Raw genomic sequence first — 22,738 nt, forward strand, 5'->3', positions numbered from 1 at the left:
TGGAGCCCAGGACCCTTCAGGGCGGCCTCATTAGAAATGGGCACGGAACATCCCACTAAAGCACTTGCCATGCAACACAAAGTTATGAGGCCCAATACTGCAGCTCAAGCTTCCGCATAGTCCAGCAGCGCCTGCTTCCCTTTTCCCTAACGTTTCGGCTGTATAGCCTTGATCACAGGAGGAAGGAGACACCAACGTGCGCTTGGGCGTGCTATTTAAAAGATTTTTAATCACGTGACAGCTTGAAACATCAACTCCCACAGTGCAGTGCAATCAAAAAATGTTTAAACTGGAAGTCCTTACATTTGAGCCTTGTTGGACTTAGGTGCTCGTTACCTGCACTGATGTTCAAGTGGTTCAAGTATAAAAGCAGTCAGGTGAAATGCCGCAGTGTTTCCATTCTGCGTGCGACCAGCAGAAACCATCTGTTGCAGCACGATCGTAGCAGGAATCATCCTGCTCGAATCCCTTCCACACGCATCCCATTTTCGCTGATTAGCATATCCTCCGTAGGTTGGGGGCGTGAGTGAGTCAGGCTCCTCACTTAACATCAAACAACAATCTTCCGTTTCTGGAGCCCAGGACCCTTCAGGGCGGCCTCATTAGAAATGGGCACGGAACATCCCACTAAAGCACTTGCCATGCAACACAAAGTTATGAGGCCCAATACTGCAGCTCAAGCTTCCGCATAGTCCAGCAGCGCCTGCTTCCCTTTTCCCTAACGTTTCGGCTGTATAGCCTTGATCACAGGAGGAAGGAGACACCAACGTGCGCTTGGGCGTGCTATTTAAAAGATTTTTAATCACGTGACAGCTTGAAACATCAACTCCCACAGTGCAGTGCAATCAAAAAATGTTTAAACTGGAAGTCCTTACATTTGAGCCTTGTTGGACTTAGGTGCTCGTTACCTGCACTGATGTTCAAGTGGTTCAAGTATAAAAGCAGTCAGGTGAAATGCCGCAGTGTTTCCATTCTGCGTGCGACCAGCAGAAACCATCTGTTGCAGCACGATCGTAGCAGGAATCATCCTGCTCGAATCCCTTCCACACGCATCCCATTTTCGCTGATTAGCATATCCTCCGTAGGTTGGGGGCGTGAGTGAGTCAGGCTCCTCACTTAACATCAAACAACAATCTTCCGTTTCTGGAGCCCAGGACCCTTCAGGGCGGCCTCATTAGAAATGGGCACGGAACATCCCACTAAAGCACTTGCCATGCAACACAAAGTTATGAGGCCCAATACTGCAGCTCAAGCTTCCGCATAGTCCAGCAGCGCCTGCTTCCCTTTTCCCTAACGTTTCGGCTGTATAGCCTTGATCACAGGAGGAAGGAGACACCAACGTGCGCTTGGGCGTGCTATTTAAAAGATTTTTAATCACGTGACAGCTTGAAACATCAACTCCCACAGTGCAGTGCAATCAAAAAATGTTTAAACTGGAAGTCCTTACATTTGAGCCTTGTTGGACTTAGGTGCTCGTTACCTGCACTGATGTTCAAGTGGTTCAAGTATAAAAGCAGTCAGGTGAAATGCCGCAGTGTTTCCATTCTGCGTGCGACCAGCAGAAACCATCTGTTGCAGCACGATCGTAGCAGGAATCATCCTGCTCGAATCCCTTCCACACGCATCCCATTTTCGCTGATTAGCATATCCTCCGTAGGTTGGGGGCGTGAGTGAGTCAGGCTCCTCACTTAACATCAAACAACAATCTTCCGTTTCTGGAGCCCAGGACCCTTCAGGGCGGCCTCATTAGAAATGGGCACGGAACATCCCACTAAAGCACTTGCCATGCAACACAAAGTTATGAGGCCCAATACTGCAGCTCAAGCTTCCGCATAGTCCAGCAGCGCCTGCTTCCCTTTTCCCTAACGTTTCGGCTGTATAGCCTTGATCACAGGAGGAAGGAGACACCAACGTGCGCTTGGGCGTGCTATTTAAAAGATTTTTAATCACGTGACAGCTTGAAACATCAACTCCCACAGTGCAGTGCAATCAAAAAATGTTTAAACTGGAAGTCCTTACATTTGAGCCTTGTTGGACTTAGGTGCTCGTTACCTGCACTGATGTTCAAGTGGTTCAAGTATAAAAGCAGTCAGGTGAAATGCCGCAGTGTTTCCATTCTGCGTGCGACCAGCAGAAACCATCTGTTGCAGCACGATCGTAGCAGGAATCATCCTGCTCGAATCCCTTCCACACGCATCCCATTTTCGCTGATTAGCATATCCTCCGTAGGTTGGGGGCGTGAGTGAGTCAGGCTCCTCACTTAACATCAAACAACAATCTTCCGTTTCTGGAGCCCAGGACCCTTCAGGGCGGCCTCATTAGAAATGGGCACGGAACATCCCACTAAAGCACTTGCCATGCAACACAAAGTTATGAGGCCCAATACTGCAGCTCAAGCTTCCGCATAGTCCAGCAGCGCCTGCTTCCCTTTTCCCTAACGTTTCGGCTGTATAGCCTTGATCACAGGAGGAAGGAGACACCAACGTGCGCTTGGGCGTGCTATTTAAAAGATTTTTAATCACGTGACAGCTTGAAACATCAACTCCCACAGTGCAGTGCAATCAAAAAATGTTTAAACTGGAAGTCCTTACATTTGAGCCTTGTTGGACTTAGGTGCTCGTTACCTGCACTGATGTTAAAGTGGTTCAAGTATAAAAGCAGTCAGGTGAAATGCCGCAGTGTTTCCATTCTGCGTGCGACCAGCAGAAACCATCTGTTGCAGCACGATCGTAGCAGGAATCATCCTGCTCGAATCCCTTCCACACGCATCCCATTTTCGCTGATTAGCATATCCTCCGTAGGTTGGGGGCGTGAGTGAGTCAGGCTCCTCACTTAACATCAAACAACAATCTTCCGTTTCTGGAGCCCAGGACCCTTCAGGGCGGCCTCATTAGAAATGGGCACGGAACATCCCACTAAAGCACTTGCCATGCAACACAAAGTTATGAGGCCCAATACTGCAGCTCAAGCTTCCGCATAGTCCAGCAGCGCCTGCTTCCCTTTTCCCTAACGTTTCGGCTGTATAGCCTTGATCACAGGAGGAAGGAGACACCAACGTGCGCTTGGGCGTGCTATTTAAAAGATTTTTAATCACGTGAGAGCTTGAAACATCAACTCCCACAGTGCAGTGCAATCAAAAAATGTTTAAACTGGAAGTCCTTACATTTGAGCCTTGTTGGACTTAGGTGCTCGTTACCTGCACTGATGTTCAAGTGGTTCAAGTATAAAAGCAGTCAGGTGAAATGCCGCAGTGTTTCCATTCTGCGTGCGACCAGCAGAAACCATCTGTTGCAGCACGATCGTAGCAGGAATCATCCTGCTCGAATCCCTTCCACACGCATCCCATTTTCGCTGATTAGCATATCCTCCGTAGGTTGGGGGCGTGAGTGAGTCAGGCTCCTCACTTAACATCAAACAACAATCTTCCGTTTCTGGAGCCCAGGACCCTTCAGGGCGGCCTCATTAGAAATGGGCACGGAACATCCCACTAAAGCACTTGCCATGCAACACAAAGTTATGAGGCCCAATACTGCAGCTCAAGCTTCCGCATAGTCCAGCAGCGCCTGCTTCCCTTTTCCCTAACGTTTCGGCTGTATAGCCTTGATCACAGGAGGAAGGAGACACCAACGTGCGCTTGGGCGTGCTATTTAAAAGATTTTTAATCACGTGACAGCTTGAAACATCAACTCCCACAGTGCAGTGCAATCAAAAAATGTTTAAACTGGAAGTCCTTACATTTGAGCCTTGTTGGACTTAGGTGCTCGTTACCTGCACTGATGTTCAAGTGGTTCAAGTATAAAAGCAGTCAGGTGAAATGCCGCAGTGTTTCCATTCTGCGTGCGACCAGCAGAAACCATCTGTTGCAGCACGATCGTAGCAGGAATCATCCTGCTCGAATCCCTTCCACACGCATCCCATTTTCGCTGATTAGCATATCCTCCGTAGGTTGGGGGCGTGAGTGAGTCAGGCTCCTCACTTAACATCAAACAACAATCTTCCGTTTCTGGAGCCCAGGACCCTTCAGGGCGGCCTCATTAGAAATGGGCACGGAACATCCCACTAAAGCACTTGCCATGCAACACAAAGTTATGAGGCCCAATACTGCAGCTCAAGCTTCCGCATAGTCCAGCAGCGCCTGCTTCCCTTTTCCCTAACGTTTCGGCTGTATAGCCTTGATCACAGGAGGAAGGAGACACCAACGTGCGCTTGGGCGTGCTATTTAAAAGATTTTTAATCACGTGACAGCTTGAAACATCAACTCCCACAGTGCAGTGCAATCAAAAAATGTTTAAACTGGAAGTCCTTACATTTGAGCCTTGTTGGACTTAGGTGCTCGTTACCTGCACTGATGTTCAAGTGGTTCAAGTATAAAAGCAGTCAGGTGAAATGCCGCAGTGTTTCCATTCTGCGTGCGACCAGCAGAAACCATCTGTTGCAGCACGATCGTAGCAGGAATCATCCTGCTCGAATCCCTTCCACACGCATCCCATTTTCGCTGATTAGCATATCCTCCGTAGGTTGGGGGCGTGAGTGAGTCAGGCTCCTCACTTAACATCAAACAACAATCTTCCGTTTCTGGAGCCCAGGACCCTTCAGGGCGGCCTCATTAGAAATGGGCACGGAACATCCCACTAAAGCACTTGCCATGCAACACAAAGTTATGAGGCCCAATACTGCAGCTCAAGCTTCCGCAATTTGGCACTGTCCAACCACCGTCCCTCTTTATACACGTAGTTGCGCGCCCTCTGTGGGATGCAGACTCATCATGAGCGGCCCATCAGAGGGCGCGCAACTACGTGTATAAAGAGGGACGGTGGTTGGACAGTGCCAAATTTCCCGCTACAACCAGCCTCTGAGGAAGAATGTAAGATTTGAAACGCGTCAGGCAAAGGTGGTAGCAGGACTGTGAGAGGGATCAGCTGGCTGGCGCTTCCGTACCGATTTTGAGGGCTGAAGCCTGGAGCTCTCCATCGATTTCCGAGTGCATCTCGCAAGACGACACCAGGCAGGAGCAGGAATATTGAGGCGGCGGTCGTGCCGCCGAGTATGCACCACCCTATAAAGTTGGGGGCCACGGGGGCGAGTATACAACTTGCCTCTGGATGTGGGATTTCGACGTGGGATTTAGGAAGCGCACGCTGACTGAGGCCCAACCGTGGGCTTGAATCTACCAACAGTTTTATCAATGCACTGTAAGGGGATGCCAACATTCTCCGCTAACACTACTACTCCCAGAAGACACAGCGCAGACTCATCATGAGCGGCCCATCAGAGGGCGCGCAACTACGTGTATAAAGAGGGACGGTGGTTGGACAGTGCCAAATTTCCCGCTACAACCAGCCTCTGAGGAAGAATGTAAGATTTGAAACGCGTCAGGCAAAGGTGGTAGCAGGACTGTGAGAGGGATCAGCTGGCTGGCGCTTCCGTACCGATTTTGAGGGCTGAAGCCTGGAGCTCTCCATCGATTTCCGAGTGCATCTCGCAAGACGACACCAGGCAGGAGCAGGAATATTGAGGCGGCGGTCGTGCCGCCGAGTATGCACCACCCTATGAAGTTGGGGGCCACGGGGGCGAGTATACAACTTGCCTCTGGATGTGGGATTTCGACGTGGGATTTAGGAAGCGCACGCTGACTGAGGCCCAACCGTGGGCTTGAATCTACCAACAGTTTTATCAATGCACTGTAAGGGGATGCCAACATTCTCCGCTAACACTACTACTCCCAGAAGACACAGCGCAGACTCATCATGAGCGGCCCATCAGAGGGCGCGCAACTACGTGTATAAAGAGGGACGGTGGTTGGACAGTGCCAAATTTCCCGCTACAACCAGCCTCTGAGGAAGAATGTAAGATTTGAAACGCGTCAGGCAAAGGTGGTAGCAGGACTGTGAGAGGGATCAGCTGGCTGGCGCTTCCGTACCGATTTTGAGGGCTGAAGCCTGGAGCTCTCCATCGATTTCCGAGTGCATCTCGCAAGACGACACCAGGCAGGAGCAGGAATATTGAGGCGGCGGTCGTGCCGCCGAGTATGCCCCACCCTATGAAGTTGGGGGCCACGGGGGCGAGTATACAACTTGCCTCTGGATGTGGGATTTCGACGTGGGATTTAGGAAGCGCACGCTGACTGAGGCCCAACCGTGGGCTTGAATCTACCAACAGTTTTATCAATGCACTGTAAGGGGATGCCAACATTCTCCGCTAACACTACTACTCCCAGAAGACACAGCGCAGACTCATCATGAGCGGCCCATCAGAGGGCGCGCAACTACGTGTATAAAGAGGGACGGTGGTTGGACAGTGCCAAATTTCCCGCTACAACCAGCCTCTGAGGAAGAATGTAAGATTTGAAACGCGTCAGGCAAAGGTGGTAGCAGGACTGTGAGAGGGATCAGCTGGCTGGCGCTTCCGTACCGATTTTGAGGGCTGAAGCCTGGAGCTCTCCATCGATTTCCGAGTGCATCTCGCAAGACGACACCAGGCAGGAGCAGGAATATTGAGGCGGCGGTCGTGCCGCCGAGTATGCACCACCCTATGAAGTTGGGGGCCACGGGGGCGAGTATACAACTTGCCTCTGGATGTGGGATTTCGACGTGGGATTTAGGAAGCGCACGCTGACTGAGGCCCAACCGTGGGCTTGAATCTACCAACAGTTTTATCAATGCACTGTAAGGGGATGCCAACATTCTCCGCTAACACTACTACTCCCAGAAGACACAGCGCAGACTCATCATGAGCGGCCCATCAGAGGGCGCGCAACTACGTGTATAAAGAGGGACGGTGGTTGGACAGTGCCAAATTTCCCGCTACAACCAGCCTCTGAGGAAGAATGTAAGATTTGAAACGCGTCAGGCAAAGGTGGTAGCAGGACTGTGAGAGGGATCAGCTGGCTGGCGCTTCCGTACCGATTTTGAGGGCTGAAGCCTGGAGCTCTCCATCGATTTCCGAGTGCATCTCGCAAGACGACACCAGGCAGGAGCAGGAATATTGAGGCGGCGGTCGTGCCGCCGAGTATGCACCACCCTATGAAGTTGGGGGCCACGGGGGCGAGTATACAACTTGCCTCTGGATGTGGGATTTCGACGTGGGATTTAGGAAGCGCACGCTGACTGAGGCCCAACCGTGGGCTTGAATCTACCAACAGTTTTATCAATGCACTGTAAGGGGATGCCAACATTCTCCGCTAACACTACTACTCCCAGAAGACACAGCGCAGACTCATCATGAGCGGCCCATCAGAGGGCGCGCAACTACGTGTATAAAGAGGGACGGTGGTTGGACAGTGCCAAATTTCCCGCTACAACCAGCCTCTGAGGAAGAATGTAAGATTTGAAACGCGTCAGGCAAAGGTGGTAGCAGGACTGTGAGAGGGATCAGCTGGCTGGCGCTTCCGTACCGATTTTGAGGGCTGAAGCCTGGAGCTCTCCATCGATTTCCGAGTGCATCTCGCAAGACGACACCAGGCAGGAGCAGGAATATTGAGGCGGCGGTCGTGCCGCCGAGTATGCACCACCCTATGAAGTTGGGGGCCACGGGGGCGAGTATACAACTTGCCTCTGGATGTGGGATTTCGACGTGGGATTTAGGAAGCGCACGCTGACTGAGGCCCAACCGTGGGCTTGAATCTACCAACAGTTTTATCAATGCACTGTAAGGGGATGCCAACATTCTCCGCTAACACTACTACTCCCAGAAGACACAGCGCAGACTCATCATGAGCGGCCCATCAGAGGGCGCGCAACTACGTGTATAAAGAGGGACGGTGGTTGGACAGTGCCAAATTTCCCGCTACAACCAGCCTCTGAGGAAGAATGTAAGATTTGAAACGCGTCAGGCAAAGGTGGTAGCAGGACTGTGAGAGGGATCAGCTGGCTGGCGCTTCCGTACCGATTTTGAGGGCTGAAGCCTGGAGCTCTCCATCGATTTCCGAGTGCATCTCGCAAGACGACACCAGGCAGGAGCAGGAATATTGAGGCGGCGGTCGTGCCGCCGAGTATGCACCACCCTATGAAGTTGGGGGCCACGGGGGCGAGTATACAACTTGCCTCTGGATGTGGGATTTCGACGTGGGATTTAGGAAGCGCACGCTGACTGAGGCCCAACCGTGGGCTTGAATCTACCAACAGTTTTATCAATGCACTGTAAGGGGATGCCAACATTCTCCGCTAACACTACTACTCCCAGAAGACACAGCGCAGACTCATCATGAGCGGCCCATCAGAGGGCGCGCAACTACGTGTATAAAGAGGGACGGTGGTTGGACAGTGCCAAATTTCCCGCTACAACCAGCCTCTGAGGAAGAATGTAAGATTTGAAACGCGTCAGGCAAAGGTGGTAGCAGGACTGTGAGAGGGATCAGCTGGCTGGCGCTTCCGTACCGATTTTGAGGGCTGAAGCCTGGAGCTCTCCATCGATTTCCGAGTGCATCTCGCAAGACGACACCAGGCAGGAGCAGGAATATTGAGGCGGCGGTCGTGCCGCCGAGTATGCACCACCCTATGAAGTTGGGGGCCACGGGGGCGAGTATACAACTTGCCTCTGGATGTGGGATTTCGACGTGGGATTTAGGAAGCGCACGCTGACTGAGGCCCAACCGTGGGCTTGAATCTACCAACAGTTTTATCAATGCACTGTAAGGGGATGCCAACATTCTCCGCTAACACTACTACTCCCAGAAGACACAGCGCAGACTCATCATGAGCGGCCCATCAGAGGGCGCGCAACTACGTGTATAAAGAGGGACGGTGGTTGGACAGTGCCAAATTTCCCGCTACAACCAGCCTCTGAGGAAGAATGTAAGATTTGAAACGCGTCAGGCAAAGGTGGTAGCAGGACTGTGAGAGGGATCAGCTGGCTGGCGCTTCCGTACCGATTTTGAGGGCTGAAGCCTGGAGCTCTCCATCGATTTCCGAGTGCATCTCGCAAGACGACACCAGGCAGGAGCAGGAATATTGAGGCGGCGGTCGTGCCGCCGAGTATGCACCACCCTATGAAGTTGGGGGCCACGGGGGCGAGTATACAACTTGCCTCTGGATGTGGGATTTCGACGTGGGATTTAGGAAGCGCACGCTGACTGAGGCCCAACCGTGGGCTTGAATCTACCAACAGTTTTATCAATGCACTGTAAGGGGATGCCAACATTCTCCGCTAACACTACTACTCCCAGAAGACACAGCGCAGACTCATCATGAGCGGCCCATCAGAGGGCGCGCAACTACGTGTATAAAGAGGGACGGTGGTTGGACAGTGCCAAATTTCCCGCTACAACCAGCCTCTGAGGAAGAATGTAAGATTTGAAACGCGTCAGGCAAAGGTGGTAGCAGGACTGTGAGAGGGATCAGCTGGCTGGCGCTTCCGTACCGATTTTGAGGGCTGAAGCCTGGAGCTCTCCATCGATTTCCGAGTGCATCTCGCAAGACGACACCAGGCAGGAGCAGGAATATTGAGGCGGCGGTCGTGCCGCCGAGTATGCACCACCCTATGAAGTTGGGGGCCACGGGGGCGAGTATACAACTTGCCTCTGGATGTGGGATTTCGACGTGGGATTTAGGAAGCGCACGCTGACTGAGGCCCAACCGTGGGCTTGAATCTACCAACAGTTTTATCAATGCACTGTAAGGGGATGCCAACATTCTCCGCTAACACTACTACTCCCAGAAGACACAGCGCAGACTCATCATGAGCGGCCCATCAGAGGGCGCGCAACTACGTGTATAAAGAGGGACGGTGGTTGGACAGTGCCAAATTTCCCGCTACAACCAGCCTCTGAGGAAGAATGTAAGATTTGAAACGCGTCAGGCAAAGGTGGTAGCAGGACTGTGAGAGGGATCAGCTGGCTGGCGCTTCCGTACCGATTTTGAGGGCTGAAGCCTGGAGCTCTCCATCGATTTCCGAGTGCATCTCGCAAGACGACACCAGGCAGGAGCAGGAATATTGAGGCGGCGGTCGTGCCGCCGAGTATGCACCACCCTATGAAGTTGGGGGCCACGGGGGCGAGTATACAACTTGCCTCTGGATGTGGGATTTCGACGTGGGATTTAGGAAGCGCACGCTGACTGAGGCCCGACCGTGGGCTTGAATCTACCAACAGTTTTATCAATGCACTGTAAGGGGATGCCAACATTCTCCGCTAACACTACTACTCCCAGAAGACACAGCGCAGACTCATCATGAGCGGCCCATCAGAGGGCGCGCAACTACGTGTATAAAGAGGGACGGTGGTTGGACAGTGCCAAATTTCCCGCTACAACCAGCCTCTGAGGAAGAATGTAAGATTTGAAACGCGTCAGGCAAAGGTGGTAGCAGGACTGTGAGAGGGATCAGCTGGCTGGCGCTTCCGTACCGATTTTGAGGGCTGAAGCCTGGAGCTCTCCATCGATTTCCGAGTGCATCTCGCAAGACGACACCAGGCAGGAGCAGGAATATTGAGGCGGCGGTCGTGCCGCTGAGTATGCACCACCCTATGAAGTTGGGGGCCACGGGGGCGAGTATACAACTTGCCTCTGGATGTGGGATTTCGACATGGGATTTAGGAAGCGCACGCTGACTGAGGCCCAACCGTGGGCTTGAATCTACCAACAGTTTTATCAATGCACTGTAAGGGGATGCCAACATTCTCCGCTAACACTACTACTCCCAGAAGACACAGCGCAGACTCATCATGAGCGGCCCATCAGAGGGCGCGCAACTACGTGTATAAAGAGGGACGGTGGTTGGACAGTGCCAAATTTCCCGCTACAACCAGCCTCTGAGGAAGAATGTAAGATTTGAAACGCGTCAGGCAAAGGTGGTAGCAGGACTGTGAGAGGGATCAGCTGGCTGGCGCTTCCGTACCGATTTTGAGGGCTGAAGCCTGGAGCTCTCCATCGATTTCCGAGTGCATCTCGCAAGACGACACCAGGCAGGAGCAGGAATATTGAGGCGGCGGTCGTGCCGCCGAGTATGCACCACCCTATGAAGTTGGGGGCCACGGGGGCGAGTATACAACTTGCCTCTGGATGTGGGATTTCGACGTGGGATTTAGGAAGCGCACGCTGACTGAGGCCCAACCGTGGGCTTGAATCTACCAACAGTTTTATCAATGCACTGTAAGGGGATGCCAACATTCTCCGCTAACACTACTACTCCCAGAAGACACAGCGCAGACTCATCATGAGCGGCCCATCAGAGGGCGCGCAACTACGTGTATAAAGAGGGACGGTGGTTGGACAGTGCCAAATTTCCCGCTACAACCAGCCTCTGAGGAAGAATGTAAGATTTGAAACGCGTCAGGCAAAGGTGGTAGCAGGACTGTGAGAGGGATCAGCTGGCTGGCGCTTCCGTACCGATTTTGAGGGCTGAAGCCTGGAGCTCTCCATCGATTTTCGAGTGCATCTCGCAAGACGACACCAGGCAGGAGCAGGAATATTGAGGCGGCGGTCGTGCCGCCGAGTATGCACCACCCTATGAAGTTGGGGGCCACGGGGGCGAGTATACAACTTGCCTCTGGATGTGGGATTTCGACGTGGGATTTAGGAAGCGCACGCTGACTGAGGCCCAACCGTGGGCTTGAATCTACCAACAGTTTTATCAATGCACTGTAAGGGGATGCCAACATTCTCCGCTAACACTACTACTCCCAGAAGACACAGCGCAGACTCATCATGAGCGGCCCATCAGAGGGCGCGCAACTACGTGTATAAAGAGGGACGGTGGTTGGACAGTGCCAAATTTCCCGCTACAACCAGCCTCTGAGGAAGAATGTAAGATTTGAAACGCGTCAGGCAAAGGTGGTAGCAGGACTGTGAGAGGGATCAGCTGGCTGGCGCTTCCGTACCGATTTTGAGGGCTGAAGCCTGGAGCTCTCCATCGATTTCCGAGTGCATCTCGCAAGACGACACCAGGCAGGAGCAGGATTATTGAGGCGGCGGTCGTGCCGCCGAGTATGCACCACCCTATGAAGTTGGGGGCCACGGGGGCGAGTATACAACTTGCCTCTGGATGTGGGATTTCGACGTGGGATTTAGGAAGCGCACGCTGACTGAGGCCCAACCGTGGGCTTGAATCTACCAACAGTTTTATCAATGCACTGTAAGGGGATGCCAACATTCTCCGCTAACACTACTACTCCCAGAAGACACAGCGCAGACTCATCATGAGCGGCCCATCAGAGGGCGCGCAACTACGTGTATAAAGAGGGACGGTGGTTGGACAGTGCCAAATTTCCCGCTACAACCAGCCTCTGAGGAAGAATGTAAGATTTGAAATGCGTCAGGCAAAGGTGGTAGCAGGACTGTGAGAGGGATCAGCTGGCTGGCGCTTCCGTACCGATTTTGAGGGCTGAAGCCTGGAGCTCTCCATCGATTTCCGAGTGCATCTCGCAAGACGACACCAGGCAGGAGCAGGAATATATATATATATATATATATATATATATATATATATTAACGCTGCACGCCTCCTCTCACTCCAGAAAAGACACAGCACTCGCGGGGGAGAGTCAATAGATTTATTTTTGACTCACAACGCTCCAACCAGACGCGTTTCGGCAACGCCTTCCTCGGTGGTATTGGGGCGCGCCAGAAACGGCCATTTTTTATATACATTTACATCTGACCACATTTCCTGTTTAGCAACATCAACAAAGGACTAATTCATGTAATTCATGAGCGCCATTTTGAAATGGTATAACATCATTTGTCGATTGTAGTTCATACTTTAAGACAATTTCCTGGTAATACCATGACGTTTGTATTCACGTAATTCATTTTTCCAAAACTATATCACGCCCTGAATGGGCCTTAATGTCTACATGGAATTGTCAAAACAATTAAGCCCTATATGGGCCCAGGCGCTATCATTGTATAAATCCTCCTTGAATTTCGGATAACCAGCATTTGAATCACAATCTCTTTCACAATGACACAATTTAGCAGGAAAATGACAAAGCTTGACAAGAAATTAAAACCTCATTAAAATTAATTCATTACTCAGTTGACAGAGAGAATACATAGTTGACAGAGAGAATACATTATGCATTAATCATCAGAGTCATGCTTAGATATTCTTCAATATCTTTAATTCATTTCTAAAATATATCTATTTTTCTGAATTTCTGAATATAGTTGAATACCCTGTTTGGTGTGACCGTTCCTAAGGTAGAGAGCCCTCTATCCTAGATGCACAGTAAGTTCCTCATTGCTATTAAGTCCACCAGGGGTCTTGGTACAAGAGGCAAGAGGCAAGCCACCCGAGAATCAAAGAGGCGGCCCACGCGGAGGGGAGGCGAGTGGCGCAAAAAGCAAGTACTCACCGCCCACAACCAGGAGCAACCGTTACAACAAACGGAAATAGGTTCAGAGATGGATAACAACTTAACAATCATAAATCTAACCCCCAAGAATCTAACAAAGAACGAAGAATCGGTATTAAAATTGGGATTATCCTTTTGTCCTCAGAAACATCTTGAATATACACAAACGAGAATCGATTTGTTTAAATTTGCCCGTAAATTAAAACTACATAAATTCTACAAACTCAGGCCAAAGAAACAAACAGCAACTAATCAAACAGGGCTGCAAACTGACATTCTAACTGGACGAGACTTACCAGCATTACAGACCCTGAAAGAACTGGGAATGGAAAATGAGGATACAGTTGGAAGAGATATTTCTGCATTAACAGGAATAGAACAAATTGGAGGTGGTAGTCCATTTAAACCAGTGTCAACATTCCTACCTCAGATGCCCAATGACAATATTGATGTGTTTGTGGAGGTAGTGTCTAAAGAACTGATGAAATGGCGAACGAGACCTATGGGGAACAAATCAAATTTGACTCAAGGCCAGATTAAGGCTATAGCAAACATTAAAGCAGACACTAATGTAATTGTGAAACCCTCGGACAAGGGGAGCAATGTAGTGCTCCAAACCTATGAGGCCTATAACGATGAGGCAATACGACAATTATCAGATCCCTCTTGTTATGAGAAAATCGATAAGAAAATCTATCTTGAGAGTATATCAAAGTGCCATCAACTACTTAGAAAATGGTATGAGCAAGGATTGGTGGAATCGGAAGAATATTTGTACTTGAGGTGTTTAAATCCAGTGATTCCCAGTTTTTACCATCTACCGAAAGTACATAAAGATAAGAACAGGCCACCAGGTAGACCCATAGTGAGTTCACAAGGTAGCCTGCTTGAACACATGTCTGTTTATATTGATTACTTTTTGACTGATTTTGTGAAGAATTTACGCAGTTATATTAGAGACACTAAAGATTTCCTGGGACATGTGGAACAGATCAATTGGCGGGAAGGTGATTGTATGCTAGTTATGTGTTTATGAAGGACAAGGAAAGTTATGGACATAGCTAGCTTATATACCGATATTTCGCACACCGATGGGACTCAAGCTGTAAAATCCTTCCTAGATACTCGTTCGGTGAAATTTACGGAACATAATACCATGCTGTTAGAATTTATTACTTTCTGCCTTGAAAACAATATTTTTCTATACCAGGACCAGTGCTACAAACAGCTTACAGGTACAGCCATGGGCACCTGCTTCGCCCCCAGCTACGCGAATTTGTTTGTGGGCTGGTGGGAGGAGCAGGTGGCCTGGTCGTCCACCAATGGGGAATGGACACAGAAAATAGTAGCCTGGTACAGGTATATAGATGATCTTTTCCTAGTTTGGAGAGGGTCACAAGAATCAGCTTTGAGATATACAGACATTCTAAATGTCAATGAGAATAATCTGCGCTTTACAGTTGAAATAAGCTCTGTAAGTGTGAATTTCCTTGATTTAGAGGTTTTTATTGATGCGGGGAAGATCAACACACAATTGTTTCGGAAACCAACGGCTGGGAATTCCACTTTACACTCGACAAGCAGTCATCCTCCTAGATTGGTCCTGAGCATTCCCTATGGCGAATTGCTCAGGATAAAGAGAAACTGTACTAGTGAGGCAGATTTTATTTCCAGTGCAGAAGCTAGCATAGGAAGATTTAAAGCTCGAGGGTATAATGAACAATCATTGCTGGCATCCCTCGCAAAAGTGCAGTCCCTCTTCCCTTGGACAAGGCAGACAGCTTCTAACAGTGTGTTGAAATGCTTGCTTGTTATTACTTAGTTGTGTAGAGCAGATAATTTAGCCTTAGAAATTTTGTGGCGTTTCCTATTCATGCCTCAGTACTATTCTTTGCCCTTTGTAGGCCTCATCGGATTGATTTATTCCACTTAATCTATTTGGTCCTTATGATCTTTGAGCAGGGCAGGGTAGGAGTGGTTTGCCGACTCGTAAGTGCACACTGACTGTTTGGTCAGCCCTTTCGGGCCACCCAAACTAGTCATGCGTCGTTTCCCCATTCTCCATGCAGGCTGCATTACAGCCTGCATGGAGAACATGCCCATGCATTGCAGCATTGTGATTGGTCAGGGGAACCTGGCTGTACTTCCTGTTCCTTGAGTCAAGACAAGGAGAGCAGGAGCAGGAGCAGAGACGAGGTACCCGGCAGCAAGGTAAGTGTTTTTTTTTTTTTTTTACACTAACCACAACCCATCCTCTGCACCTCCTTCCCTGTACCCGCCCCACCACCCGTGAGCCCTGCTGGCCTCCTCAGATAGCTATATTTGACTACTAAATAGGCAGTCACAATTGTAGTTACCTTGCAGTTAAAGGGACCTGACTTGAATGGTGCAGCAGGTCCTCCATGTTAATGTGCACTGCGCCATGCATGCAAACCAATGGAGGGGCTGTTTGGCAGAACACGGATATCTGAAGCTTCCTCTGGCTTCCTGCTCAATGGTTGTCAAACCTGGTTCAGGAGGTCATGGGACAGGCAGGGGCAACTAAGCCACAGCTGTAACGGTTGGGGTCTTTTGACTCTAGTGTCCTAGGAGTCCATTTTACTGTGGAACTGCGAAATGGGCCAAGCACTCCCCAGGGAGTTTGACTCTCAGGGTAGCGAGGATGAGCAGTCTAAGACATCTCAAGGAGGCAGTGTGGGGGGCAGACACACAGAACTCAAGCGGGTAAACAATAGTCCAGCCCAATACCATAATTTTAAAAAGAGAAGTACTTTAATCACATCACAGTTCAATATTATAACCTTATACTGTAGTGGGCTATATACTGGTCATTAAAGGTACATTCCAGCGCTAAAGGCCTGAAAGGGCCTTTAACAAGGGAGTGGGCCTTTAATGGCCGGTATAGCCCAGCTACGGTTGGCTATAAGGCTATCAGAAGCTTCCGCCGCTAGAGGACATAACATTCTAACAAATAAAACAAAGGCCTTAGTGAGCCTGAGGAGATTTAAATTTGATAGCGCTCCATGAGGCCATTGTTCACAGCAAGCGGTGTGAACGACAAACATTGGAATGTTGGAGCCACTGGCCTAACGAAAGCTGAGGGGGCCCCCCTGCAAGGTTTACGGAGGGGCTCCCATTCCGGATTTAATCCGGAGCACTGAGGCCCGAGTACTGGGCGGGGGGGGTCCCCTGCAGCTTGGGGGCCCCCTGTGTTACGCCCCTAGTTGGAGCTCCGGGCCTCTACCAGCCTTGTCTTGAATGGAGCTCCCAACATTCCAATGTTCTAATCAAGGAATATGCGACATTACAGAAAAAGGTATTTTACGGCTTCAAATGGGGTTGCTAGCCAGACTAACAGAAGCTTTAGACTTAAGCACAGGTGAAGGCTCTGTATGGTGAAATGGACCAGTTATCTTGAGTACTGTGACCCACAGGTCAGTCTGTATGCCGTGACTAGGTGGGTTGCAATAATCTCAACAAAGACCCACCATTATCTTTAGTCAAGTTCTCAGTTAGTGTTACATTCAGGCCTGAGGTGAATCGCACTCAAGATTTCCAAGAACAGGTTTGCAGTATACAACTGCACAGCATGAGTAGTGGCAGTTGCAGGGGCTTGTTTAGGCAGCCCAGCCTTCTTCTCTTTGTGTCAGGTCAATGGATGCCGCAGCGGCACAGAGAGGGCGCAGGTCCCGAGCTCACAGCTGGGGGATTCCTTTCTCTATTTTGTGGTGCAAGGTCACAGTCCTCTCTCTGGATGCAACAAAGGAAAAGCCGCCACAGGCCCCCTGGTCTTCCTATGTGGTGGTCGCTCTGTGTTGGGCACCTGTGACTGACAGATACATGGTGGATCATCTTGGGCAAGTAGGGGGGGCTAGAAGACCCTCGGATACCCTCAGGTCCACTCTGGGCTCACTCCCACAGCAGTACGCTTTCCCTGGGTAGCTCCTTTCTCCTGGTTGAGATTCTAATTAGGCTGGAAAAGTCACTCCTTCTCCCCTCTCAGCAAGCAGGCTAGCTCAAAGTTCTCTAGCAGACCCACAATTGTCCAGGACGATGTGCAGACTTATGGTGATGTCCCCTCAACTGTGGGAGCTTGTCAGTCAGTGGAAAAAGCTCTCAATCAAAGCAGATCTCTGAGTACTCTGCAGTGTACCCCACCTCCTTATTCAGTAAAGAACCCTGGAACTGGAACTGGAACTCAATGGAAATGTTTGGGTCACACTTTTATGCACAATTTCCAAACAGCAGGTACGGATCCACTGCTTAAAGCCAAAGGATCAGTTTGGGTTGGCCCCTTTTCACTTTCCAGCTTGTACGTCAGACACAATTTGTGTGTAAGGTGATGGTTCACCCAGCAGGTGATTGTGAGCCTGGCACTATGCAAGAGTATCCATACCATGAGCAGAGTAAATGTGAAGCTCTGAATCTGGCTGTCATTAGCCTTCCTGGACAGGCCGCTCAGGGGAAGACAAAGGGCCCGATTCACAGAACTAACTTAAGGCAAAATCCTAAACTTGCTACCATTTTGGTATTCACAGAAGGCACTTACTCACTTCGGTATTCACAGAAGTTAGGAGTCCTAACTTTAGGACTCCTAAATGCCTTCTGTGAATACCGAAAGTCTTAAAGTTAGGATTTTTCTCAGTTTAGGAGTAGTAAAGTTAGGAGTCCTAACTTTACTACTCCTAAACTGAGAAAAAACCTAACTTTAAGACTTTCGGTATTCACAGAAGGCATTTAGGAGTCCTAAAGTTAGGACTCCTAACTTCTGTGAATACCGAAGTGAGTAAGTGCCTTCTGTGAATCCCAAAATGAGTAAGTGCCTTCTGTGAATACCAAAATGGTAGTAAGTTTAGGATTTTGTCTTAAGTTAGTTCTGTGAATCGGGCCCAAAAGGACCAGCCTCTGCCCAGAAACTTCCAAGAAGTGAATATGCAGACTCACTCCATACTCCACCATTAACTGAATTGTTCTGCTCAGGAAGGCCTAAGCAGTAATCCCGTGCTACAAAAGTTACCACAGAATTTCTAACGACAGTCCTCTCTCCACCCTCCCACACTTCAGTGTCTAGGGCTACACACTCCTGCTCTGGAATGCAGGCCGCCGCAGGCTTGAATCACAAACGCCATCTTGTGCTTTGTCAATCCAGGGCAATCCAAAATGGATCCCACTGGCTTCAGTCTACACAGACGCTCACTAAAAACATGGAGTCCTGCTACCACTCACCATCAATACACAAGTATTTGACATAGGTGCAGGGATATCAGCGAAGGGTCTGGGTATAACATGAAGCAAAACTTTACTTGAGCGTACCCTCTGGCATTGTGCTTTCACCTTGAATCAGGTGAAAAGGCCTGTCAAATGGAATGGATTCAAAAACGGTACCCCGCCTCCACTACTCACAGCACATGTCCCATTGACACCTGATGGTAGTCCTGTGTTCGCTTGTGAGTACCATTTCTTGCACCATTGCTGATCTCAGAGTGGTCTCATGGCCAATTTTGGGTATAAATATCAGTGCGCACACAGGATTTTATGTGCGCTGGGGCCAAAAGAAAATCAAGATACCAGTTTCCCATGCAGTCAGGTTACTTAGGGCAGTGTTGCACATCAGTTTACAATGCAGGGAATATAACTTTCCCAACAGTGGTCTATTTTTATTTTTATTGACGATTCACTAGTTTCCCCTTAGTGGTAATAAAGCATCAAAACTTAACAAGAAGGTAACAGCGAATCTGAAGACAATCAAGATAACTGGAAAATATTTCTTTCAATAAAGCAAATGTACAGGAGGAAACTGTGGAAGGAGTGCTTTCTCCTGTGGAGGTCCATGGTGAAACTTAAGAAGGCACATACATGGGGAGTAGAAAGGAATAAACATTTCAGCTATAGACCTGTGGTTGTCACTGAACCTTTACTGCCCTTCTGAGTTGCAGCTTTCATGCAATCATATTGAATTATTGTTGACAGTGCTTGCATTTACTTCTTCTAACTCCCAATATCTGCAGATCTATACCTCCTTTCTAACCCTGAGCAAGTGATATTTCCTTCACAAGTTCTGAACCAATGATCTTCAGACCTCTGGAATGGAGTGCACATTGATCAAATATTTTATAATTATCATAGAAGAGAGTCTCTCCATTGTACCATAAGGAAATTGATGGAGGTCCCACCTATTTCCAGATAGCCGCTTAGTGATCTTGGCTCCCCCGAAGCGATTCCGCATTATTAGTCGATCAGAGATGAATTTGAATTTAGGGGTAGGGGATCTGAAGCTGCGAAACCCAGTGGCAAAGTTATAAATAATTAAATCGTTCAAATTCATATAGACAACATTTTGTTTTACAGGCCTCAGATTCTAATACCTCAGGGCCACAGACCATGTCTGATGTCGCGCGAGCCACTAACCTGAAAACGGGCCCAATCCACAGGAACGAAGAGAAGCTCCCCACACTCCCAAAGATAGCACCAAATATGAAGAGTCAGTAATTCTCATGCAAGATAACTTACTGAATTAGATGTGGGGAATAAACTCAGGACAAGTGACCACTTCTTAATTCCCCTAGTAGGCTCAAGGGTGTCAGGTCGGAAGGAGAGGCAAGAAGTGTGGTAGCCTAAGGAAACAAGAATAAACAACTATCAGAATTTTCCCCCCTCAGATACATTAGAGGTGACTAAGTTATTAAATGCTTGTTCTGCAGAGACGAAGAATCCATTTACCAGCTGGACATCTCCAGGGAAAACACATAGGCAACAGACTGCATCAAACATGGCTTGCAGGCAAATGCTTCTTTACACACAAACGCAGTTGTGGTCAGAGAAATGAGTAAAAACAATGGGCACCGCTCAAGGAATCCTACCTTGAACGTAGTGTCAGGATAAATGTGCCAGAAAAGATAAATAATAAAGGCTTCTTCAAACGAGAGAAGCGAACGTGCAACGTGTGTCTTGCAACAAAGTAGCAGGTTTAGTTTTGGAATTCGTCCAGGAACAGATTGGGAGGTGCAGGGACTTGCAAGGCAAAACAGGAAAGGGAGGAGACGAGTTTGTAACGGTCCTTGAACACGGTCGCGATTAACTTGCAGGCAGACGCGGCCGCGCGTCAATTTCAAAAGGCTCGTCAGAAGTCAGCTGTGGGGAAAATGTAGCGGCGCGCGTTATCGGAGCAAACGCGACCGCAGGGAAGTCAACCCTTCATCGAGGTCAAAAATAGTAGAGCCAGTTGAAAAGCAAACAGTCTCATGAACAAGAAAGGGGGCGTGGAGTCAGGTCAGGAGCCGAAAGCCAAGCGAAGGCTCATTCGGCTGACCCCGTATTTAAGGGTAAGGGAGCATGTGAAAATACCCTCACCGCTTTACACCAGCATAGCAAGGGGATCTCTTCAAAGAGCCCTTCATCTCTGCAGAACTTGCCCCTCAAGCAACTAGTATCGGCCCCAACTAAGTGAACAGGAGGCTTGGGCTCTGACATCTGAGATAGTCGTCACGTGTCAAATGGGCCTGGTTTGAGAGAGGGTGTAAAGGCCAGGGTATAGAGGGTAAGAGTGTGAGAAGGAAAGTAGTACATTGAGATCTGCCCATGTATGCTTCTCATTCAGTGACAGAGGCCTTTGTAGGCGTGCTCAGGTATCTGTTTCAGGCCTATCATATTTTGTTTTAAAAAGATAGGTCCCATAGGTATCAGCCCACCACCGCTCTATTCAAATACGGACAATGTTTGTCTGCTTCTTGAAGTGACCAATCAGCAATACAATGCAACCGTGTCACCCTGTAGTAGACCATGAAGTCAACGGAGCCTCTCTGAATATCCCCACGTAGAGCCTACAGCAGAGGAAGAAAGTTACCCTTATGCACAACATCCGGATTTGGAACTTTCTGAATTCCTTTTGCTGAACCTCGGAAAGGGAAGTCTGTGGTGCACTCAGTAAGACCAGGACATCATCAGCAAAAAGGGTTATCTTATGCTCTACCTGACCAAAGGTAATTCCCCTTATCTGTGCATCTGCTCTAATTCATGCCTGCAAGTGCTCTATACTAAGAGCAAACAGAAGAGGAGACAGGAGACATCCCTGTTTTGTGGTCCGTGATCTCCTTCCATTCATTCACCTAACCAGTGATGTAGGGGTCCGATAACTAGCCCTCGCCGTTGCTATGAACACTGGGCCAAACCCGAACCGGAGCAGAATTTGCAAAAAGAAAGACCAGTCCACCCAATCAAAGGCTTTTTCAATGCCCAAAGAAAGTAAAATAGCTGGGTTCTTCGTTTATGTTGCTTTCTCGATCAGGTGGACAGTCCTGCATGTGTTGGTTGGCCTTGGATGGAGCTGGACCGATGTATCAGGTTGGGTAGGATGGAGTCTATTCTGTTGGCCTAAACTAAGTTTTGTGTATATTTTAGCCTCTAAATTCAATAAAACTATTGGACTATATGAGGTGCAGTGTGTGGGGTGCTCCCCAGCTTAAGAATTTAATATATAATAGCCTCCCTCATCGAAGAGAAGACCGTATTGCAAAAGGAGTGTCTTGATAAGAGGAGTTAATAGCAAGGAAAAGGCTCCTTTGTATTTCTTTCACAATCCCCAACAGCTTCAAGTTGTGATTATGCTGCGTTACCCTGAGTGTTGTGAAACAGTCATCAATGATATCTGGAGATGAGGTTCACTTCTTAACTAAATAATGGGTACACAATCTTTCCCTGCATCATTAGTGTTCTCCTCGACAACACAGGATGGCGATGAATATTTACTCGTTTTAAGGAGCGGTAATCTGTCCACGTTCGTGCTATGTTGGTGGGTGCTATGGTCAGGGACCCACACATCTTTCTTACTATTATTGCTACTACTGCTTGATGACATCATCAAGGTACTACTGCTTTTGTCACCCTCCTCAACTTATTCTTACTTGGGGGATCACACTTTTGGGGTTCACCCTCAGCTCCAAATGAATCATATGAGCCGGGTTGACCATCATTTGCCTTCAGTGTCCTTGTTGCAGGTGACTCTGACAGGGGTTCCTGCCACTTCCATGTGTAAGCTCACGTCTGGCATAGTTGACAGTGTTGGTGCATTTGCCTTGACCTCTTCACTAGTGCAAATCTCTCTCTCCTTTTCCTTTACTAGATGAGCTTAAGGCACTTAATTCACATGTTTCTAAATACCACCACTGAGGTCCCTACCCTAATAACCCCTACAGATGGTCCTGCTCAGTGGTTTGTCTCAGACCCATGGCTGGAGTATCGTGAGAGACCCAACTATTGCCCATGATTCCCTGTTAAAAGTAGGTTTCCTGCACTGCAGAGCCAGAATGGGTTCTACATCTGACTCTCGGTCTCTCCCATGAGGTCCCTGAATCATCTCTGTCCTGAAGTGGTGTTCAACATAGGTTCAGATATCCGGATATAAACCAGATTTTCAGGATAGGCCCATAAAATAAATATATCCAATGACACTAA

At 49.0% G+C, this 22,738-nt stretch overlaps 1 long non-coding RNA gene across 1 annotated transcript in view; it reads right to left on the reverse strand.

Annotated features, from left to right (window-relative positions):
- LOC146813797 (uncharacterized) overlaps positions 1–20,506 on the reverse strand; it is a 32,385-nt gene extending 11,879 nt beyond the window's left edge. Inside the window, exons 1-2 of the long non-coding RNA XR_014962443.1 lie at positions 20,009–20,506; positions 19,799–19,902 (exon numbers count right to left, since the gene is read on the reverse strand). This is a non-coding gene — a long non-coding RNA (uncharacterized LOC146813797). The remainder of the gene's footprint in view (positions 1–19,798; positions 19,903–20,008) is intronic.
- Between the last annotated feature and the right edge of the window lie 2,232 nt (positions 20,507–22,738).

Source organism: Triturus cristatus, chromosome 6, assembly GCF_964204655.1.
Source record: "Triturus cristatus chromosome 6, aTriCri1.1, whole genome shotgun sequence".
NCBI lineage: Eukaryota > Metazoa > Chordata > Amphibia > Caudata > Salamandridae > Triturus > Triturus cristatus.